This window comes from Pleurodeles waltl, chromosome 12 (genome assembly GCF_031143425.1).
Source record: "Pleurodeles waltl isolate 20211129_DDA chromosome 12, aPleWal1.hap1.20221129, whole genome shotgun sequence".
NCBI classification, from domain to species: Eukaryota; Metazoa; Chordata; class Amphibia; order Caudata; family Salamandridae; genus Pleurodeles; species Pleurodeles waltl.
Genome location: NC_090451.1, coordinates 175547686 through 175571596, shown reverse-complemented (window position 1 = coordinate 175571596; position 23911 = coordinate 175547686).

Here is a 23911-nt window from a genome sequence, read left to right as displayed (position 1 = left end):
AGAGATGAGAAGATGGACATAAGATTGAGCATTATTATTGGAGGAGGAGGTGAAGTCGCAATTGTTTATAGAGACTGAGGAATTTTTTAAGTGTAACTTAGGTTCCACTACAATAAGCGTGGTTTGGGATGCGTTTAAAGCTTTTCTAAAAGGCAGAATCACAGGTCTCACTGTTCTAAGGGATAAGAAGTATAGACTGGAAATGAGGGTACTGGAAAAGAAATTGAATGAGTGTGATTGCGTACAGATGGGTGGTTTAGAATCCTTAGAGCAGTTAGAGGTTAGGAGGTCTCGTTTGAAATTGCAATTAGAGGCGTTGTTGCAGCCCAGGTTAAAAAAACAATGGGATGCTAGTAAGTTGGCTCATTTTGAATATGGAGAGAATCCCAGTAAATTGTTGACCTGGAAGGTTAAGACAGATAGGACAAGAAAAGAAATCCATGAGATCTCCGATCAAACAGGTCAGAGGCAGTCCAGTGCTCATGATATTAGGGAGGTTTTTCAATCCTTTTTTATGGATCTGTATAAAGAGGATACTGTGGTAACAGATGAAGAGGTTCAAAATTGGTTGGAGGCGGATACACTCCCTAAAATTTCAAATATAGAGAAGGAAATTATGGATCACAAATTTAGGATGGAAGAGATCAAGTCAGCAACTATGTCATGCAAGGGGGGAAGGCTGCGGGCCTTGATGGTATTCCAGTTGAATTATATAAAATGTTGGAAGATGCTACCGTCCCGATAATGTTGGTTTTGTTTGAGGAGATATATGATAAGGGGGAGGCATTACCAGAATCATGGACTAGCGCTATTATCACTGTGGTATTGAAGCCAGGTAAAAGTCCAGTCTGGTGTGAGTCGTATAGACCAATCTCTTTATTGAATACTGATTATAAAGTCTTTGTAAAGGTGTTGACAGAGCGATTAAACAAAGTGGTGGGTGGTCTCATCCATAAGGATCAGAAAGGATTTATGAAGGGGAGGCATTTACACGAATTGGCAGGGAGTTTGATAGGGACAATTGACATTGCCACCTCAGTTAGTCTTCCTTTAGCGACAATAATGCTAGATGCTGCAAAGGCATTTGACAGGGTGAACTGGGTTTTTCATTTCAATATTTTAAAAGAATACGGTTTTGGGGAAAAATTGTGTTGGTGATGCGTTTAATCTATTCAAAACCTGCGGCTAGGGTTCTGGTAAATGGAAGTTTGACTCCTCTGATCCAAATATTAAGGGGTACGAGACAGGGATGCCCGCTCTCGCCCCTATTGTTTAATTTATATATCGAACCTCTTGCTAGAAGGATTAGATTAGAGCAGAAAATCTGTTTGTTTGTATATGGGGATTAGGAAAAAAAGCCTCCCTCTATGCAGATGATCTGTTAGTTTGTACATCTGATTTACACACGACTTTACCAGCTCTCTTGGATATAATTAACAATTTTGGTAAGGTATCGGGCTATCAGATAAATGCTGATAAGACAGTAATAATGGCATGGAATCACAGTAAGGGGAATTGGACAATTAATAATGAAATGAGGCATCTTGGTATTAAGATACCTCAAGATATTGAGCAAATAGCAGAGATGAATCTTACTCTGGTAATGAGGGACTGTTGTAAGCTTATGAAAAATTGGATGTATTTACCTTTATCAATTCTGGGCAGAATTAATTCAGTTAAAATGAAAATTTTACCTAAAGTTACTTTTTTATACAATACAATTCCTTTGCTATTTGATAAAGTTTTGATTGGCAAATTTCAGCAACAGATAAATTCATTTATCTGGGCACAGAAGGGAGTAAGGATTTCTTGGAAAAAGCTGCGGAGGAAGAGGAAATAAGGTGGATTAGCACTACTGGATCTATTAGTGTATGGTTGGGAGTTTCAACTTAAGAATGTTAGGATTTTGGGCTCTGTTCTAGGTACGACAGATCCGGGTTGTATGTTTAAGGCTATGTCAGCGCAAGTAAAGGAGGGGTTGAATTATTATTTGTTCAAATTTGGGGATCCTAAGTTCTTCAAAAAAATTAAGTTGAATCTTTTGAGGGATGCTGCCCAATTATGGTTCAGTGTTAGGTCCCTGGTGGGGATTGATTATTATAGCAAATGGTCACCTATTTGGGACTAGCCAGGTACCCCAGAGTGTTTGAAGATGTTTTGGCCACCCCAATTAAAAAGGCAGGTTTTAAATACTGGGGAGAGTTAGTAAAGGAAGGGGCCTTGCTGTCTTGGGAGGAAATGTTGCAGAAGACAGGCGGGGCTTTGTCGAGGTTAAAATATCTCCAATTGAAAGGGTGGATACCTAAGGATAATAAGAGATGCGGTTGGCAATCCTATACAGAGGATAAAATGTTGGTAGACCCCCTCCCAAAAAAATAAATAAAGTCGTGGCATCATGGTTTTGGGAGTTGCTAGAGGCTGGGGACGGTGAATTTAATCTGCCTAAAGAACTCTGGGGTGATGTTTTCCCGGAGTAACAGTTGGGGGAGGCTTGGGAGGTGTCCATGCGTACATTATATCGAGTGGTGAGACCTGCTCTGTTTAGACGAAATCATATATTTACATTACATAGAGGTTTTTTTTCTCCATAGAGATTGTCCAAGATGGCGAAAGGGGAGGTGATTAAATGTGGAAAGTGTGGGTTGGAAAAAGCGTCGGACGTTCATATGTTTTTTGAGTGTTCTGTGATTCACATTTTTTGGGATGCAGTGAGACATACGATTTCGGAAGTTTTGGAGGTTGAGATCGAGATTACCCCAGTATTAGTTATGTTTGGCAGATCGGAGTAGTTAATAAATTTAAGGGCATATATGCAGAAGTGGCTATTTTATGCAGTTTTATTAGCTAGAAGAGAAAGTTGTAGGAAATGGGTGGGTAGTATTATTCCCTCTTATAAAAAATGGTTAGTTCAAGTGGAATATGTATTTAAAATGGATACGGTAACGGGTATCACAAGGGCAAAGGAATGTTGGTTACCTTATAAAGCTTGGTTGGATGCACTGGTGGTAAATGCATAGACGTTTTGTCCGATGATTATTCCCTCCCTGCGGTTTCTCACATATTGAGGAGGTCTGGTGAGAGAGAAAGAAGGAGGCCTTCTGGTCCTCCCCGGGCCAAGGACCATGGTTTGGTATCAGACTGAAGAAAGACCTGGTGGCTGGGTTGTATGAGGACAAAAAAAAAAAGAACACAGCCTTGGTTCCTTACTGTGATGCAGTGATAGTTTGATGCTCTGGGACGATGCTTTGAAAATCCTTGGCGCACTGGTAGAAGGAGTAGGCGCTGCATCGATCCGGTAGGTGATGTGGCAAAATCACAGCTGCACATATATGTCTGCAGGTGTTGCATTGATTTTACGATGAACGAGGATTTCCTGAAGGGGTGAAGTCTTTGTTGGCCCTGAGACTTCAGAAACAGGAGGGAAGCTCAATCCAAGCCCTTGGAGAGCACATTATGAGGAAGGCAGAGTCCTTTCAGCAGAGTCAGAAGCTTCAGACAGCAGAGCAGCAAGCAAGAAAACAACCCTTCATCAAAGTAGCCCAAATGAGTCCTTTGGCAGCCAGGCAGACTCTCTGACTGAGTCCAGGTGTAGGTCCAGAAGTTTCTTCTTTGGTGGGGTCAGAGACCCTATTTATATACCCAAAAATGCCTTTGAAGTGGAGGAAACTTCAAAGAGTGGTTTTGAAGTGCACAAGTTCCCCTTTCAGCCCAGTCCAGTCTGCCAGGATCTCTGTCTGGGTTATCAGTCCTTTGTGTGAGGGCAGGTCACTGGCCTTTGGAATGTAAGAGTAAGCCCCTCCACCCTTCCTGCCCAGGGAACCCCATTCAGTATGCAGATGACTGCTGATGTGACTGGGTGTCCTGTGTTTATGGCTGTCTAGGTGGAAAGCACAAGGGGAGCTGTCAACCAGCACAGACCAGATGTGGATTGGAAACAGGTTGTAATTCACAGATGGCATTATGTGTAGAGAAATTCCCACTTTCTAAAAGTGGCATTGTAAAATAGTAATATTAAATCCAACTTCACCAGTAAGAAGGATTTTCTATTACCATTCTGGCAATATTAAACATGTCAGGGTTACTCCTTCCAGATCAGAATCTACCACTTAAAAGTATATGAGGGCAGTTCCTTTGCTAGTCTAAGAGGGGAAAAGGCTTCACAGTAGGGGACACAAATTTATGAGTTTTTCAGTACCAGGGCATGTAAAACATATAAGTACATGTCCTGCCTTTTACCTTCTTAGCACCCTGCCCTATGGGTTACCTAGGGTCTACCTTAGGGGTGACATATATGTAGAAAAGGGGGAGTTTAAGGCTTGGCAAGTAGTTTTAAATGCCAAGTCGAAGTGACAGTGAAACTGCACACACAGTCCTATCAATGGCAGACCTGGGGCATAGTTAAGTGGCTACTTTTGTGGGAGCCAATGTTACCATGTTTTAAGGAGTGAGCACATGCACTTTAGCACAGAGTAGCAGTGTAAAGTTGCCAGAGTCCTAAAGCCAACAGAAATTAGGTCAGAAAAAGAGAAGGAGGAAGGCAAAAAGTTTGGGGTGATCCTTCAGAGAGGCCCATTTTCCAACAGGACAGATCAATGAACCAAGATATCCTGTTGTTCCATCTGCTATAAGATCACTTAAAAAAGGTGTCCGAAAGATTCACCGGTGTGAACAGCAAAGAAGAAGTGCAGTTGGTTGAGAGCTTAATCCTTCGCTACGCTGTTCATCAAAGGCTGCAAAGAAAGATTGTGTTCTCCAAAGAGTACATCTGTGCCATAATGCTTAATCCATGGTGCAAATAAAATACTGACTACTTTTATTCCTTTTTCAGAAGGGAATGTTTCACTATACAAGATGTGGATTGTGGGGCAAGCAAGAGAATTGGAAAAGGAATAGCTTGAAGTTAGAGACCCATGTAGAAGTTCTGTCATGCAGCCCTCAAACTCCAGAGAGGGCAGTGCTGTTGCCGCAGAGCAGCCAACCCACCAAAACCAGCAACAGCACCAACAACAACACCAGCAACAGAAGAATCAGACCAAACCTCTGCAGTGGCTTGGTTTCAAGTGTCAGGGTTTAAGTTGAGAGCAGTGGTGAAGGTAACAGAGGCTGAGCAAGTGGTAGCACCAATGACCATTCAGAGAATGGTCCAAGACTATCTGGATGACTGAAAAGAGGTCTGCCTGGACCAAAACCTGTTTGTTTATTGGTATGGGAAGATGTGCCAATGACCAGAGTTCAGCAGGCTGGCAATAAAGTTTCTGGCTTGTCCAGTAGCCAAGTGTCTGCTGAGCATGTGTTCAGTGCTACTGGAGCAATTACCACAGTTAGAAGGACCAATCTATCTTCTTAAAGCATGGAGCAATTGACCATGATTAAAATTAACCAACACTTCTACCACTCGATTATTCTGTTCCTGAAACACCACAGGTGGACAATGAGGATGATTGGTCAGACTCAAGTGCGTTAGCTGACTGACTTCTGGGCGAACCACCTGAGTCTGAGGGTGGAATCTACTTCCCTGACTGAGTAGGCCACCATAAATTATTCACATTATTGTGTTGAACTGATTTGCCAAAAAAAAGAAAAATGACACAGCAAGAGGAACATTATATATTTTGTGTCTGACTTATGTAGCCCAACCATTTTTCCCATGTATGGTTGTATTATGGAGTTGGACCACTGTGCAACGAAGAAGCCTCCCTATTCCCTTCAAGGATATTGAAGACAATGTCTGCATCTGTCCTATGCCTATCTTTCTATTTTTTCATTTCCTAGCAGGGCTGCCCCCTAAAGATCATTAATTTACAAGGCTGACAAATTGATGCTTCCATGGGAAAAGAATAGACACAATACGACAATTGTGTACCACTGTGTTTGAATTTGAACAGGTAACAAACTATTGCACCAATGAGCGATGTATTATTTAATGTGTGAATGATGATGATTCATGTGGTGGCAGACAGTGTGGGTATTTAACTACTTTTTAAACTTGATTTCTTATAATGTGCAATGTTTCAGGGCTGATGGAAGATTTTGCCTGAATGTGATTGGCCCTTTCACACTTATTTATAGTTACTTGCTTGGTACTCTCACTGCTGTACATTTTCTCTGGGTTTTCGGAGACAAGACTAGTCAGTTTATAAATCTACACAATATAAATTCTCAAATGATATTGTTCTTCTTCTTCATCAACAGCAGTGCACTACAGATCTGTCTCTCTCAAGCTCAATTTCATTTGAGTCAAGAGTCAGACTGATTCGTTACTCTGAGTCAGGACTCAGGGCAGTACTATCTCAACAGCCAGAAGAAAGAGGTTATGGACTTAAAAGGGAAACCAACAAGATGATGACTCCAAGAGGCCTAATCAACCCTCTTGACTAGAGAGAGGTGTGTTGATTTGAGTACTGCTGAGTAGTGTGCTGGATCAAATGTTAAACTCCTCTATTTTATGGTTGTGGTCGTGTGGACTGGAGACAGACATGTGATGTTACATCATCACATAATGGAAGCACTAGGCTAAATGTTATAGCAGTTGTGAGTTTGATCAGCCAGATTGAATCTTACCTTCTGTCCTTCTCCTTGACTCCACAATTCTGTTGCTGTTTGAGAATCCACAGGCCTTCTCTTCTCCAGCATAAATGGCAAAATGTTGATAACAATCCTTCTTACCTTACCAGACCAGTTCAGCCAGGCACCCAAGACGGACATTCTGAGAAGAAAGCAGATGCACCACCTAATTTAGCATCTATATATGGTGTCATTTTTTAACAATCATAATTTTCAGAACTGTGTGACGTAACATTTAGATATATAATATTGTAGGTCTCTCAGGCTGAAGGTCTAGTTGCAAGCATTTAATTGTACTGCCATTCCTTCATTTCCTTCCACAACAGATTTGATGATGATGATGATGTGCTGCTCAGCAACCTGATGAATATTGTTGTTTTGTAGTGTTTGTTTTTGTTACACCTTTCCCCAAATACCCATTCTCATGCATTCATAAAACCCCTATCCCTCCTCCCTCAGGCTGTGTGATATATTGAGGTGTGATTTATGAACGTACATGATAAATGGATCACACACTTGATGTGGTGAGTTGGTGAAAGTGACAGCACCTCACTGTGGCATCATCTCTTACCTAGGCAATTGCCCATGGAAGCCCTTCTTACCCACCCATGATTAAAAGGGATATATATAATATAATATCATTTGTCAACATCATCATTCAAACCTTGTGTTACTTAAACCTTTAGCCTTCTCTTGTCCTGAGTCCACTCCACCTGAATCAAGGATTTCATAAGTTTAGTTTTAATTGTTTTAATAAATGAATTAGATACAGGCTCCTCATTGCTCAGAAGTAACTACTGCTAGTTTTTGTAATAATACCAGGTTGTTTTGACATGGTGGCAGTCTAGTCTCAGTTTTTGATAAGTTATGATATAAAAAACCTACTGACGTTGTGGTTTATTTCAATTTAGTTGCCTGTGATGGATAATCCTTTTGAATATTCCTACAGTTGAAGTTCACCTAGGTGGGAGTTGGACTTAAGAAAGACCTAACCTGTGTTGTTCCCACTCTGTTAGCAGGGTATTGGTTGGGATTACATAAAATAAATAACCAATCAAAAAATTCTAAGGCAAGGGACTTTAGAATCAGCTAGTAAAAGTCTTTGGGGAAAGTCGATGTACAGTATGTGACTGTTTAGAGGCTGCTTTTTGTCAATGAAGGAAACCAGGCTGCGGTAAAAGCAGTGCACAGACAAAAGTCAGATTGTTTGCAGAAGACACAAATTACCCATCCTTTTTTTTTTTTTGTACTAATATAAAAACCACCCTCTCCGCCCACTACAGGCCCATCCCTCTCCCCAAACAAATAAATAAATCTTGCCAATGTCTAAAGTAATGAAACAAAATAGTCCAAAAGTCTTTGCCCAACTTCCCTTCCCAATTCCCCCTCTCCACCTACAACAAAAGTCTCTCTCACAAAAGAAAATATATTTAAAAAGGGCTTAGAGGGCATACAGCAGGGTGTAAAGGTGTGCCTCCAGTTCGCAAAGCAGCACCACCTCCTGCAGGATGCAGCAGACCAGGCGGTCTATGGATGATGATGATGGGGGTAGGAATGGTGAATCCAAGCTACGGAAAGTGCTGGTGATGATGTCGCCAGGATGGAGGCACTGGCGGCTGGCTGGAGGGGCTCGGACAGGGGCAAGTTCCTCTGCCTCCTTCTCCTCCAGAGCCACTAGCTGCTGATATTTTGCCTGGATGGCCTCCGTCCAGTGGCGCCACAGCCAGGTGGCTATCTCCTGACATGATGGTTGACCAACAGGGCTAGATATACCAAGAAAAAAAAAGAAAAAAACGCACATTGTAAATAATGCTCAGTGCAAAAACGTGTTTATATTGTAGCACAGCAGGAGAACATTTCTGGTCCCATAGGGTAATTAGAATTTTTGATGTGAATAGTCACAGGGCTAGGTTTTCCCCACACATGCATCTCATAAACCACTGACTACATGGAATTAAGCCAAAATACCACCAGAATAAAGTGTTGTTTGTTTAAAGGATTTCTTAGTAAAAACTAAACAGACACTTTGTTTGTGAAAAGAAAAAAATTACTTCTCATTAATGAGTGTGGCATATGTACAGCACACTTAATAGTATTCTTGTTGTGCAACATTTTTGGAGGCATATGAGTGTCTGGTCTGCTACTCTTTGCACTCTGCAGCATGTTTTTAGGGCAGCTGTAATGGACAATTCATCAACTTACTTTAATTCCAATGGCCATGCTCTTCTCTGACTGATTTTCAATTCTACTCTGACCCCAAAGCGGCAGATGAATAATAATTGTACCACTTCACATACATCATGTGCAATGTGGATATCCTGTCTACAGTAAGTAAATGCACTGCAGTTCAGGGAAGGGAACAGGATATATATATTATTTTGCCTGTTCTTCACAGTGTATCTCATCTGCCAAACTCTAAATCAGGTACTTATCCACACTTTAATCCCTGGCCCGCCCTGTACCACAAATTATTTTCAACAAATACCTCCACTTGGAAGTAAGGAAAGTTACTCTACTGCAAGGTATGTTAGGGGGAATAAGCTAGGAAGAGGATTTTCTTTTGCTATAAAATAGTGGGGTGTCACTGATCATTGTGTGCTAAGCTTTTGCTTAGTCCGTCACTGTAGCTGACGAATGACAAAAGGGAAAAGGCATTTTTTAACAGGCGTACATCCGTCATGAAATCATAAAATATACATACATAAATCACTTGGCCAGAAAAATGTGGCATATGCCAAGAATTGATTTTTCAATTCTTTGGTAGTCTGGTACAGGCCATAGGACAGAATAATGGCATGAAGTACTATTAGGAGGTAACTGAATGGCCACTGAAAATACACTTTGTTTTCGGTTTGTAAAGGTATTGAAAACGTTGTATTTCCTCATTAACTAAGCAGATGAACATTGCACAGCCAACACTGCAGTGCCAAGTTGAACCATGCTGCAGTTAGGTCATGGGTGGCCAAATGCCATGGGCAGGGATTTGGTGATGATGGGTGGGATATCTTAATTTGACACTAAGCAAGCAATGTGACTTACCACCACTCGTCCCTGTCACCACTGGTACTCCTACCTCTCCAACCTCTTAGGCCTCCTCCATCACACTGGCACTGCCGCTGGCCCAAGTGGCTGAAACAAAATTGTCAATTTTTGATACCAGATTAACCTCCTAAGTAATTATTATTACTTTGGACAAACTACAGCAGCACCTCAGTACAGTTCTTCTATCAAAACTATCAGTTTGGGAGGTTGGTTTGTTGACTTGTTTGAAAAGCCAGGTAGTCAAGTCAACCACAAACTTTTTTCTTGAAATAGAGGGGCTGACCTATGATGAGTAAATCAAGGTGTGGAATCGTCAATGAGGGATATATGCTCTTGGTTGGCAAATGCAATTGGATCTCAGTCCTTCTCTGCCATTCTGCACCATCATTGGAAACTGCTGATATACTGTATAAATTAATGAAAACACACCATTGGGGCCACACTCTTATTTTGACTGTTTGAGCATGAGCAAGAAATACTTCTCAAGGAACATTTGTGGTGAACGCTAGCTTACTTTGGCATTCAATTTTCACAGTACCAAAAATATGTTCTTTTTGTCTTACAGCACCACAAGACATAGAAGGGGAAAGAGGAAGCTTACTAAAGGAGCAGATAAAGGTACAGACAGGAGGAAGTCAGCTACTGAAACAGAAAATAAAGACAAAAAGCATAATGGAAGAATATCATTCGAGAAAGGAGTTGATAAAAAAGGAGAAAGCAAACAAAAAAAATACGCAAACAAAAATATTTTACTAGTGTGGAGAAGAAAACGTTAGAGGGATAATATTATTAACAGGACTTAATGGGGCCAGCAGAACAATCTGCTGCAGCACTGGTTGTGATTGTTTCACCCTCCTCGGCACTGGCAGTTGCAGCCCCTTCGCCCTGCTTCTGTGATGCCCTCTTGCCCTTGGGTGCTGATGTAAGAAATAAAGAAGATGAAAAAAAGATTATTGGTGCAGTCAATCTCTAAAAACAATATTTTGACTGGCAGATGCAGTACCATTGTACTTCTCTACATCACTTATCCTACTGTATTGCCCTATTCCTAATTTTCTAAACCCATCAACCTAAACTTCTTTTTGAAATACTAATCCATTGCAACAAATGATTTGCTCCGCAACCTTTTTAAATGGGCTTCCTCAGTCACCCTTTTCAATGTATACTACATATCACTGGGAGATTGGGACTGTATGAGCTACATAAAGAAAGGTAAAGAGAATGCTAACTGTCTGATATACCTTGGTGACAGGACAGAAGAGTCTGCATAACATCTTAAATAAACAGCCCAAATGAGCATCGAGTACCGCCAAGCACCTAGCTAGCTCAAACTGGATCCAGTATTATTCATAACCGTAACATAAGCTTAACTTACCTCTGACTGAGAGCAGTGTGCTATTTGAAAAAAATGTAACATTTTATTAAAACAAAAAATGAATTATTAGTTACTCACTGAGCCCTACAACCTTGACACCCAGCAGGTCGAGCAGGTTCTGTTTCCAGTTAATGATGTCAGCCCAGCGATGCATCAACTGCTGTGTGGTGCGCTGTACCCCTATGCTGCAGAGCATGCACCGACCAAATATACCCCACAGCAGAGATGCTCCTGCATGGTGTACCTCTCCCAGGGTTGCTGCCTGCTGCCAGCATGGACGGAAGGTGGCATTGGATTAAATAAAACAGCGTAGTTGCCTCTGTAAAAATGGGGCGGGCTGCACCCCTGAGTGGCATCGGCACCCACAGGATGTGCGACTATTGGTGGCACTGGCACTGCCATGGGGCTTGGTGAAAAAAAAGACAACACAAAGCAGAAAAGAAGAACTGAAGGGAGTGGAACACAAGGAAAGGGAATTAAAAAAATGTACAAAAAGTCATGAAACAGTAATAAAAAGACAAAAACATACATACTCAGAAAGACACACCCTGATAAAAAAAAGAAGTGAATGAGAGTGGATTATTGGGATGGGGGAGGATTGGAAGAGATGTAAAAGAGGCTCAGAAATTGGCCCAGTACCATGCACATAAGCAGAGAAAGCAAAACTAAAATGGCAATGTCCATGCGCACAGGTGATGCTCTTCATGCTGATGTTGACACCTTTGCAAAGTGGCACTGGTAGCTTAAAACAAAAATATTTTTTTTAACTATAGGGGTCCATCTGGGATCTTCCCACATGACGCCAGGGTTCAGGGGTTTAGGTTACCCCTAGCCTGCACTATTTTATGCTTCTTTAAGAACTTTTCTAGGACTCGGGACCAAGGCCCTGAATACTAACATGACAGATGCAATATTTTCATCAAGTTGTGACCAGCCAATAGGATTACACATTCGGCCTCATGCAACCCTGGATCCGCCGCTTTTAGTTGTGATCAGCTAAGCAGAGCACAGCAGCATCAGCGCATCCACTGGGGTGGATCCAGGTTAAGAAATATAAGAATATTCTGTATCTTAATTTCTGTGAATGGAACTACCCCAAATTTGACAGCAAGCTAGATCTTGGTCCAGAAAGCATGCTTTTTGTGATTTGTTGTAAATTAGTTTGGTAGTTTCTGTCTTTTTTTCTGTATCACTGTTCACTTTTCCTATAGGAAATTGCATGGGAAAATGTGATTTGGGACCCCCTTCTTTTCTTAGCCAAAGCTTGATGGATCACCCCAAAACTTTATAAAAAGGTGTTGAGGTGAATATGATGTTTTTTTTAAAGTTTTGCAAAGATTCTAGCTTTCTTCGAAATTATGGTCCTGCCTTGTTTTCCCTACCCGTTTCACAGGCGGTGGTTTCAGAGCCTTGCCTCTATGATCCATACTTTCCTTTGGGCTGAAAATCATACTGAATGGCCTTTGTTACATGCTGCAAACCTCCTACCATGGAGGGTCGCAGTTGAATGTGATTAACAACTGATTTAATATGGGGTGGGATGATCCAACTTACTGTGTTGAGCTGGCCTTGCTAAGCCATATATATGGCTGATTCCTCAGTCCCTTTCATAAAGTACCCAGGTGGTGTTGCTATACTGGAGTGTGGTGCTCCATTTTGTGGGTTGGGACAGCAGACTCATTGGGTTGACCCCCCTCTCATGGAGGAAATGGCTGCATAATACTATGTGGCTGCAGGGTTTTGTGCAGTGGGATAGGATGAGGCATCTCTCATATTGGAGACATTTGGTGGGAACTCACGTAGAGGCATTTCGGGAGCTATAGGAGCATTAGCAGTTTTCCCATACCCAGTTCCATAAATACCTGCTGCTACATCACTCTCTGTTGGTCAATATATTCCTTGACATGCAGGTCCCAGAGTTTAGCTCTCCTGGAGACTCAACTGTTGATGGGGAAGTTATATAAGGGGTCCATTTCACGGATTTACTGCTCCTTAGTCATCAATGCCCCTGAAAACTTTCCCAGAATGAGACAGAAGTGGGAGGTCTGGATGGGGAAGCTTGAGGATGCTGAATAGCACAAAGGTAGCATGCCCCCAGAGAATTGGCTATCTCCATGCACCTCTGTCTCGTCCAACTTAATTATTTACACATCACATATATGATTCCCCTGTGTCTCCACTGAGCTGGCAGACTGCCCAAGGCTAATTGCTCTAGGTGTTCTCTATCAGATGTAGATGTCATTTGGTCCTACCCAGGGTTGGTTCCCTTTTGGGGAGGAATAGGGAAGGAGATATTTGCACTTTTGGACCAGCAGCTGATTGCCCTTACTCCCAGGGTTTCACCTGGGTTGCTGAAGGATGTGGGCGGCAGAGGATGGAACGTCTCTTTATTGGGGTGGCAACGTTCGTTGCCAGGCAGGATATCGCCCACAAATATAAGTCTCTGATTCCCCCTCAGTGGCAGAGTTGTAGAGGGTGTTGGACTGGTGTGCCAAACAGGAATGACCTACATACGAAGGTTGCGTTGCCCTCGAAAACATGAGAAGATCTGGAACAAGAGGTGGGCCTACCACGGACTGAATGTTGGGTCTCACTGAGAATCATATGTGCTTCGTACTGTAATGTGATAAGCTTGGTGGGCTGTGGTTTTGCTGTTTTGTTGTGTGTTACAAAATCAATTAAATCTTGCTATAAAGTGTTTTGTGAAGATTCTTCACATGGCACCAAAGTTATTAGTGAAATATTGTTTCCCTATGGAATATACATTACACACAGTGGTGATAGCCACGGTTAAGTGAGTCGGAGTTTCTATAGGGAAGCATTTATTGTTTTTCTAATAACTTTAACGCTATTTGACATATTAACTTAATAAATGTTGAATACCATTCAAAAACAGAGTTTGGCTATGTTTATTTTAATGGGATGTGTCCATTAAGTATCTTGTCTAACATGGAATTTTAAGTAAATGACTCAACTTCTGTACATTAGCTAATTATAAGGCATGCACTACCAGGCCCTATGGACAACCTTCTGTAGTATATAAAAATACCTTACACATATTCTTGAAACTGGGAGAATGCTCTGCACCATTATAACAACTCATACCATCATACTGTGATTTGAACCATCTGTGAGTCACTCATACCTTATGCATTCTCCAACAATGTATATCTCTCAATTTCCACTGAACTTTTGCAAAAATATCCACACTTTATAAGCCCCAGGTTTATAAAGAAATTGTCTATAGCACTACATGACAACTCTTTAACAGTAACATCTACACAGACATCAACAGGAGAATAACGTATTGTAAGGCAAAGCTTTAGTTTTTCTCACAAATTTTTTGTAACCAGCCTTTGAATTATTGCATTACCTATTTGAAAAATACGACTGCAACTCACAGTAGATGTGCTTGGTGCGTACCTTGGTTGGATAGTGTACTGCTTTCACTTTGAACCTTACTAGTAGCTAAACTGTGCATCATGTAACTTTTACCACACTGAGTAACATCTCCAGCACTACACTGTTTCTATTTGCATGCAGTAGCTTGGATGATGTCATCAGTAATGTGATCAGTGATGTAATTTAACATGTCATGAATGAAATAATATGCAAGGCCACTGGAATTATGTGATTCTACAACTGCAGCGTTTTTGCATAGTTATTGATTTGCGCATTTGCCACATAATTAATTATCTGCTGCATAACCTTGAGAGTGTAATAAAAGAAATTGTTTCTAACTGAAATGGAACAAACGTTATTGAAAACATGGTGATTCATGTACCTTCACACTGGAAGGTCTTCTGCAAAGGTTGGCTGGTCATCTTTCAATTGCTTTCTTATTGCAGTCTTTGGGTGTTAAATTAATACTAATTTTGAGATATCATTTCCAAGACACTATCACCATGTGTAAAAAAAATGCCAAAATAATAAGGTAAATCTATCATAAAATATACTGCACTATGCTGCATAATTATAACGTAATTTTAACCTTTGTTTTCTTCTGTATAAATGTATATATTGGTGCATTATGCAAAATTAAATTCGAGTAGATAAACCCTCGGAGAAACTGATTCATGGAACCAATTTGATCTCAATTAGATATTTGACGTACTTGCGAACTCAGTACTTCTGCCATGTAGTGCCCAAAATATATACCTGAGTTAGACTTGTTGGAGTGGCTAGCATCTCTGCGCTTCGTTCCAGTGGCATCTCTGTACACAGTATGTTTTGCCATGCGACTGACCTTCAAGATGTCCTTGCTGCTGACACCTGCTGTATTTTCAGAGAAAGTGCGCGCTCCTAAAATATCCTGCTGCTCCCTTCACCAAAGAGACCTGTCCTCCTGAAAGTGTGCACTCAACGCTATATTCTGCACACTGGTGGTGGTGGGGGCACGCGGCACTGACCCCGCCCATCCTATAATCTAAGTTATTGGTGACGACACGGGTAGAATATGTGTGAACTTGCACTTATTGCTGCTAGAAACATAAAGGATAAATCATTGGATATTGTGACACTTTGTAGTCCCATAATGTTCTTATAAGAGTAAGCCCTGATTTGGGTGGGGAGGTTGGTGGGTGGGGATTCCTCCTTTTAAAGCCCTGATTCAGTTTGAGGATGGGTTCATAATGGAGTGCACTAGAGGTTTGTGAGGATTTTCTTTCAAAACATGTACTTTCCTCTACATTGCTAAGAGTCTCCTTAAGTTGGAGGCCGCAAGTCCATAGTCATCCTTTCATAATGTTGCATAGTGATTATAAACACGGCACTCGTGAACCAGCAGCCGTGGCGCCAGGGGCTCGAACATATCACGAGAAGGTGACTGGTGGTCTCAGAAGAGAACCCCGCCCACCCAGAGGCTGTGCAGAGAATGAAAGGTGCACACCTGCTATCCTACACACACGGAGGAGTAGCCGTGCTTACTTCACAACAAATACTGATTTACGTGTCTTCGTCGGTTATCATAGCCCCGTGGTATCCGGCTCTATTAATTGGAGAAGGGGCTGCCGAAGGAATCAGGGGCACTCGAGTTCATCAACCTCAGAAGCATGATGGTTTGAATCTTCACGCGGGATGTTTCAGCAGGTGCACTATCCGCGTGAGCTACCTGCCCAGCTCTGAATACATGGTTCTAAGCTTTGTGCCACCTAGCGAAGTTTCCAAGAAAACGACCATTGATTTGGAAATGTATGAGAGACAGAAACTGTGTAACATGGAACGTGGGTTTGAGGCGGAGGGAAAAAGGTCCACCGATTGTTGTTGACACTTCCAGGTAGACCTAAGAAGTGCTTGAGAGGAGATTTGAAAGCAAGGGTAAACAGACCGGCTTAGCTATTCTAACACGAAGACGACACATTCTAAATGAACAGCGCATTGCGAGGTAGGAGCGATTTAAGGCTCAGCGCAACTTGAATCAGTTTGAGTAAGAGGTTCCAACTGTAATTGTCAATTGCATCATTGCAATCCCGTTCCAGCATCAACCATTGTCAATTACATCAGGGCAATCCATTTCCAATTTTATCCATGTATTTTTGTGTGGGGTATGTTTTTGTTTCTAAATTGCAGAACCGTGTCACGTGAGTTCAAACTCTGACTCTCAACTTGACAACTCCGTGTGATCCTGAGCAAATTACTTCTGTCTCGTGACTCATATCAGCAAATCATTGGAGGCGCCTAGATGTGGGTTAAGTAGCACTGTGCGCTGCAAAGGAACGTGCCTTTTTATGAAGCGTTTCTAATAGAGTATTTTGTAAATGCTGGATGTTTGAAATAAAGCTTTGTTCGGACATGTGTTTGGTTTGCTGGGTTAAAGTGACCGCAGCTCACCTGGAAGGGGTTAAAGTGTAAATGTCGGATTTACAGGCAGGTTAGTTAGTAGTGAAGTTTGTGTTTTTAAGTACATGAATATCTTGGACGTTTTGTGCCCAAATAAAATCTAGTGTCTGTTCTCCCCTGAAGTGGGCGGAGACCTGGATCTCACATTTTTTGGTTTTAAAAAAAGACATGTTTATGGACGTGGGGTTACCTCCTGATTTATCGATTCTGGTTTCCTGCAGATTTCTGCTTTTCCAGTCGAGAAATGCAGCGAGCTCAGCCCTGTGTGTCTGTCATGTGTTCAAACGTGAAATGTTTACCTTGCCTCTGATTTACACCTTCCAGGTGTTCCGAGCCTTCCATACCCGCCAAGACCTCGAACTCATGAACTACTGCCTGCGTTAGAAATAAATGTCCAAAGTGCAAGCCTAGGAGAGAGGATGTGGCTCTACGGCCAGAGCTGAGACTTAGGACCTGGGGAGCCAGCATCGAGCTTCGGCGTCAGCTCAACATCCTGTGATTTTGAGCAAATCACTTAATCTCCTCGTCCCTAAAAAGGAAGAGAAAAAAATGAATGTATCCCTGTGTAATGTAGCCGATGCACACATAACGCTTTCCAAATACCTTCAGGTCAAGTTCGCGCTATATAAAGCTAGAAAAAAATGTTTTCATTTGGGGAATTTACCAGGAGTGAGGGCGGATGAATTCCTTGCCTCTTCCTAAATGAAATGATTACATTGTATTGCCACCGAAATAATGTGTGAGTTTTAAATGTTATTTGAAATACATTTTTTTTCGAAAATGTGCTTAACGTCAGCAACGTAAACGCTAATTATCTGCGGTAAGCGAGTTTGTGCGAGGAATCTGATGACTATTTCAAGTAACAATCTTTGACAGAGAACAGAAACAGTAATTTATTTCAATGTTACTCGAGGAAATAAAGTATTTCATTCGACACACCGGACAGACGTGGTCATTAACTATAAAATGTGATTACAAAAATAGAACAGAAAAAAATGATTAGGAACATTTATTATATGAAGCGCTGTGAAAAGGTAAAGCTGACAAAGAAGGCGCTGTATAAAACCAAGGATGTTTAAATGCGATTTAATTAAATCATTAAAATAGTCAACTTGTATAAAACTGAAACTATTCAATAAATGTTAACAAAACGCCGACATGGTAACAATCTGTGTTTTTATGTATTGGACACACTAGTCTCTATAAATCACAACTGCCACTCTCCCCTAGAGTCAATGTACTCGGCAAAAAGATCTCTGAAGAATGACAGGCTAAGTTGGTCTTACTAGGACTCCAGCTCGTAACCCGCAGGTCACAGCAGGGAGCGCTTAACCCGCGAGTCACACTGCATGCACGCGTCAGTTAGACGTCTCTTTATTTTGGCAAACACCCTATAATTACTGTGTGAATTTGGCCTTCCTAACATATCACCGAGAGGAAGCATCAAACACTGGAGCAGTGCTCCACAAGAAGGAGCGATACCTGCGCGAGGTTTAAGAGCAGAAGAACAATGGCTTCAGTTTGCACGTCGTTACTTTAACAGAAGGTGCCAGTGATGCACATGAAATGTCACGTAAACCAGTTTTCTCAACTGAGCTGCGTTCAGTTTGCTCCTTCAAAAGTAGGACCTTTGTGTCACATACAGTGAGCTGCAGGGGACGCATTACCCCGTGAGCTGTCTTAACGGAGCCCCCGTGGGATTGGGATCCTTACGTTGTCCGTCGATGGGGCTGTGAAAGCAAGTGTTAGAAGCACACAAGACCCCGAGACGGAGAAGGCGGGATCCTCGCGATACAATGAGCACGACACGGGGACACCCGCTGTTGCTGTAAATACGTGAGCACAGACCTTAAAGAGGAGTCCAGGGACTGATGCCTGCCTGTGCAGCGCGGTTTGGGGGCTGAGAGACGCTTGAAAGCACACATCTTTAGTTGGGGATACCGCCTCTGCACACATCGAATGCGAGCTTTGCATCAGGACCACACATCTTGTCTCTGGTCCATGTATATGCATCGACTCCACGCCACGCTGCTTCACGCTTCTGGTGCACAAGTACGCTTCAACGTGAAAAAACATATGATATCACTTTTCAAACGGATTAATAGTTTTTATTGAAAATAGTGTTTGGTTGCCTGTAGTCAAAGGGCAGAACATTGCTCACTTACATGGCGAGGGATGTAGAATTTTAGATTAAAAAGCTGTTTGCATTTTTGAAAACGGTCGGTTTGCAGAAGGGAGGCGTTGTTGGAGTTGTGAATTCAAACGTGCAGCGGTTAGTGGGCAGTGCTTGAAACTTGAAACGTTTTCTTTACCTTTCTCAAATAGCATGTTGATAAAAGAATAGAACATTGCCAGGGTCAGAAAAACATGCACTTCCGTCTCTGTGGCTGCAGGTTTTTCCGGCATAATTATGAACTCACGACACTGCTCATATAACTTGCCACGTAATTACTGCTTTCAGAGAAAAAAATGTAGTTTCCAGTTAAAATATATCAAAATAATACTGTAACAGAATGCGCTGCATATTGATGCCTAATTGCCTTTTCTTGTTACATAGCCATGTTGCCTCATTAGTCCTTCATTGCTGCTTATTCTTCGTTGCTCTGACAATGGTAAAGCTATTCAGAGCAGTTTGGGGCCTATCAGCATAATAGTGAGTCAGGTTTCACGGGCATCCCTGAAATAGTTCCCATATGCACTTTATGCAACAACATTATCTATCTACGCAAATGCACAGAATGTAATATGTTATTTATTAACATTCCCGAGTCAGGGGAGAGGCCATGACTGATGAGAGGCGAAGCCTCTATGGCTCGATACCCCTCCCTTTCCGCAAAAATGGTAGAACATAGCATTCAGCAGAGCTTTAAATGGGCAGGTACTCTCCTGGACTGAGTACCTGCACTCAGTGCTTTAAATGGCAGGTAATGCCCAGTACTAAGTGTATGCACTTCTTCAATTTGAAATAGAAAGTATCTGCGCTTCTCACCACTCCTACAATAGATTTAAGGGAAGAGTGCTAGCACTTCTCAGGAGCAAACAGCTCCTCAAGTGGGTACCTGTACTTCTATATTTCCATCTGAAACAGCGCCTGCACTTTTTTCTTTTGGAAGGGAGAGTACCTGCACTTCTCAGGAACAAACTAGTGCTGTGGATAATGAATACTAGTACTTCTATATTTCTATTTAAAGTACTGGCATACAGCTTTTGCAAATCACATATAAGGTTTATGCCATGGCATTTTTCATGTGAATTTGCTTAAAAAATGTATTTAATCAAAATCAGTTTGCAAGGGGTTAAATGGTAGAAGCACATTTAACAGTTCTTACGAGTATTACAAGAGGTGTTTCATTGTGTAAAGTGATTGTTACATGTGAGCTTTGAGGTGGTATAAAATGTTTTTTCTATTTCAATGTTTTTGCTGTACTATGGTAACAAACTTAAATCTGACCTTTGCACTTCTGTAATAAAGGTGTAAATGTGCGGGTATTAATAATGTCTAACTTAAGAAAATGTGTTACTAAACCCCTTTTATTTTCAATACAATGGGATAGATAGATAGATAGATAGATAGATAGATAGATAGATAGATAGACAGATACTTGTTATATGTTTGTGCCACTGAACTCTCGCACTTCAATTAATCGCATTAAGATTTTCCAAAATACTCTAAGTTTTCGAGGATATGTTATTTTAGACAGGACTACTACGGTCCTCTGTGGCCCCTGTACAGGGTTCAGAAGACATGCTCAAGTGCGTAATGCACAGTATTTGCAACGCAGACATCATGCTTCCCATCCCGGCTTACACACATGTTCAATCGTGTGATTATGAACACATTATTTGCATTCATACCTTACTATAGAAATACGAGTCTATGTAAATATGCCCGGTGTAAAGTGGAAGCCGAGAGTAGGCTCGGGTGGTAACAGTTTCAAGCTGCATCCCTTGCTCCTCACCCCCTGGCTTCTCTGAACTCGTGTTCACCTGCCTTCACAAACTTAAGCATTATTTGGATATCACATCTCGTTCCAGTAACATGCTCTGTGTTTGGTTACGCATCGGAGCAGGTTGGCGTTATATCAAGTATCCGCAGTAAATGAATGAAAACATCGCGCATGATCAGCTTCTTAAATGCGTACAAGGGGTGTATGACGTACGCCCGTTACCCACCTGCAAGTTCATCGTGCTACGTCAGCAATTACCTCGTGGTGTGGTCATTATTAGGTACTGACACGCACCATGCCGTGTCACGAAATTATCTTTTAGAATGAGCGTGTGTGACATCGAAGCTTTGTGCGCAAGACTCTGGAGTGATTGTACAGTTGTGACACACTGAAGTGATGCCTCTTTGAACTGATGTGAGGTGCATGAGCCTCTATTTGGGGTTTGTGTGCTACTGAAATGATGTGTGCATGTGACTGACTTAAAGTGTTTGACTGAAGAGATATTTGTGGGTCAATGGATGTTTGTGATACTGAAGTGATGTTTGTAGTGACAACATGATTTCTACGAGACACTGATGCAGAGTTTGTGAGACCCTAAAATGGCATGGGAGACAATCGAGTCATATTGTGTGGTTAATACAAAATAAGAATCAGGCGCAGTAAGTGAGACTCAGACATGATGTGTGGTTGACACTGACGTGATAATTGTGTATGTTTGACACTGCAGTTATGTGTGCTTTTGATACTGAAGAGATCTGTGTGTAGAGCACTGAAGCGATGTGTAAATGTAGCAGTGAAATGACGTGTCTATGCGTTTCATACTGAAAAGATGTCTGATGTGATCTGTAAGTGTGGCAGTGAAGTGATGTGTCTGTGCGTTTCGTGCTGAAGAGATGCGTGTGCACTACACTGAGGTGATGTGTAAATGTGGCAGTGAAATGAAGTGGCGGTGTGTTTCATACTGAAGAGATGTGTGTGCAGGCCACTGCCTTGATGTGTAAGTGTGACAGTGAAATAATGTGTCTGTGTGTTTCACACTGAAGAGATATGAGTGTAAGGCACTGAGGTGAGGTGTAAGTGTGGCAGTGAAGTGACGTCTCTGTGTGTTTCATACTGAAGAGATGTGCACAGCACTGTAGTGATTTGTAAGTGTGGCAGTGAAATTATGTGTTTGTTACTGGAAAGATGTGTGTAAACAACAATGAAGTGACGTGTAAGTGCGGCAGTGAAGTGGTGTGTCTGTGGGTTTCATACTGAAGAGATGTGTGTGCACAGCACTGGAGTGATGTGTGAGTGTGGGAGTGAAAAGATGTGTTTGTGCGTTTCATATTGAGGAGATGTGTGTGTGTGGCAGTAAAGTGATGTGTAAGTGTGGCAGTGAAGTGGTGTGTCTTTGGGTTTCACACTGAAGAGATGTGTGTGCACAGCACTGGAGTGATGTGTGCGTGTGGGAGTGAAATGATGTGCTTGTAGGTTTCATATTGAGGAGATGTGTGTGTGTGGCAGGAAAGTGATGTGTAAGTGTGGCAATGAAGTGATGTTTCTGTTTGTTTCATACTGAAGAGCTCTGTTTGTACGATATTGAATTGATGAGTGAGTGTGGCAATGAAGTGATGTGTAAGTGTAGCAGTGAAGTGATGTGTGTGCATTTCATACTGAACAGATGTGTATGTACGGCACTGAAGTGATGTGTAAGTGTGGAAGTGAAATGATGTGTCTGTGCATTTCATACTGAAGAGATGTGTATGTACGGCACTAAAGTGATGTGTAGGTGTGGGAGTGAAATGATGTGTCTGTGCATTTCATAGTCAAGAGATATGTGTGCATGGAACTGAAGTGATGTGTAAGTGGAGCAGTGAAATGAGATGTCTGTGTGTTTCATATCAAAGAGAAGCATGTGCAAGCATTGCAGTGATGTGTAAGTGTGGCAGTGAAGTGATATGTTTGTGCATTTCATTCTGAAGACATGTGTGTGCATGCCACTGAGTGATGTGTAAGTGTGGCAGTAAAGTGATGTGCCTGTGTGTTTCATACTAAAGAGATGTATGTGTACGGCACTGGTAATGTGTACGTGTGGTGGCAGTGAAGTGATGTGTGTATTTCATACTGAAGACATGTATGTGTATAGTACTGAGTGATGTTAAGTGTGGCGGTGAATTGAGGTGTCTTTGGGGTTCGTACTGAAGAAATGTGTGTGTACAGCACTGAGTGATGTGTAAGTGTGGAAGTGAAGTGATGTATCTGTGAGTTTCATGTTAAAGAGATGTACGTGTAGAGCATTGAGTGGGGTGTAACTATGGCGGCAGTAAAGTGATGTGTCTCTGTGTTTCATCTAATACCGAAGAGATGAGTGTGTACGACACTGATGTGATGTTCAAGTGTAGCAGTGATGTGAGGTCCCTGTGTGCTTCATACTGAAGAGATGTGTGTCTATCGCACTGACCAATGTGTAACAGTGATTGCAGTAAAGTGATGTGTCTGTGTGTTTCCTACTGAAAAGATATGTGTCCACTGCACTCAGCTGCATTGTGAAGAGATGTGTGTGTACAGCACTGAGTGATGTGTAAGTGTGGCAGTGAAGTGATGTATCTGTGATTTTCATGTTAAATAGATGTACGTGTAGAGCACTGAGTGGGGTGTAACTATGGCGGCAGTAAAGTGATGTGTCTTTGTGTTTCATTTAATACCGAAGAGATGTGTGTGTACGACACTGATGTGATGTTTAAGTGTAGCAGTGATGTGAGGTCCCTGTGTGCTTCATACTGAAGAGAGGTGTCTCTATGGCACTGACCTATGTGTAACGGTGGTTGCAGTAAAGTGATGTGTCTGTGTGTTTCTTACTGAAGAGATATGTGTCCACTGCACTCAGCTGTGTGTAAGTGATGTGTGTGCTGCACAGTGAAGAGATGTGTGTGTAAAGCACTGAGTGATGTGTAAGTGTGGCGGTGAAGAGATGTGTCTGTGTTTCATATTAAAGAGATGTGTACGTACGGCGTGTACGGCACTAATGTGATGTGTAAGTGTGGCAGAGAAGTGATACGTCTGTGGATTTTAACTCAACTGATATCCATGTGTGACACTGAATCGGTGTGCACCGACGATGCGGAACTGATCAAGGCGTACCGCAGGCCCCTGAAGCCCCTAT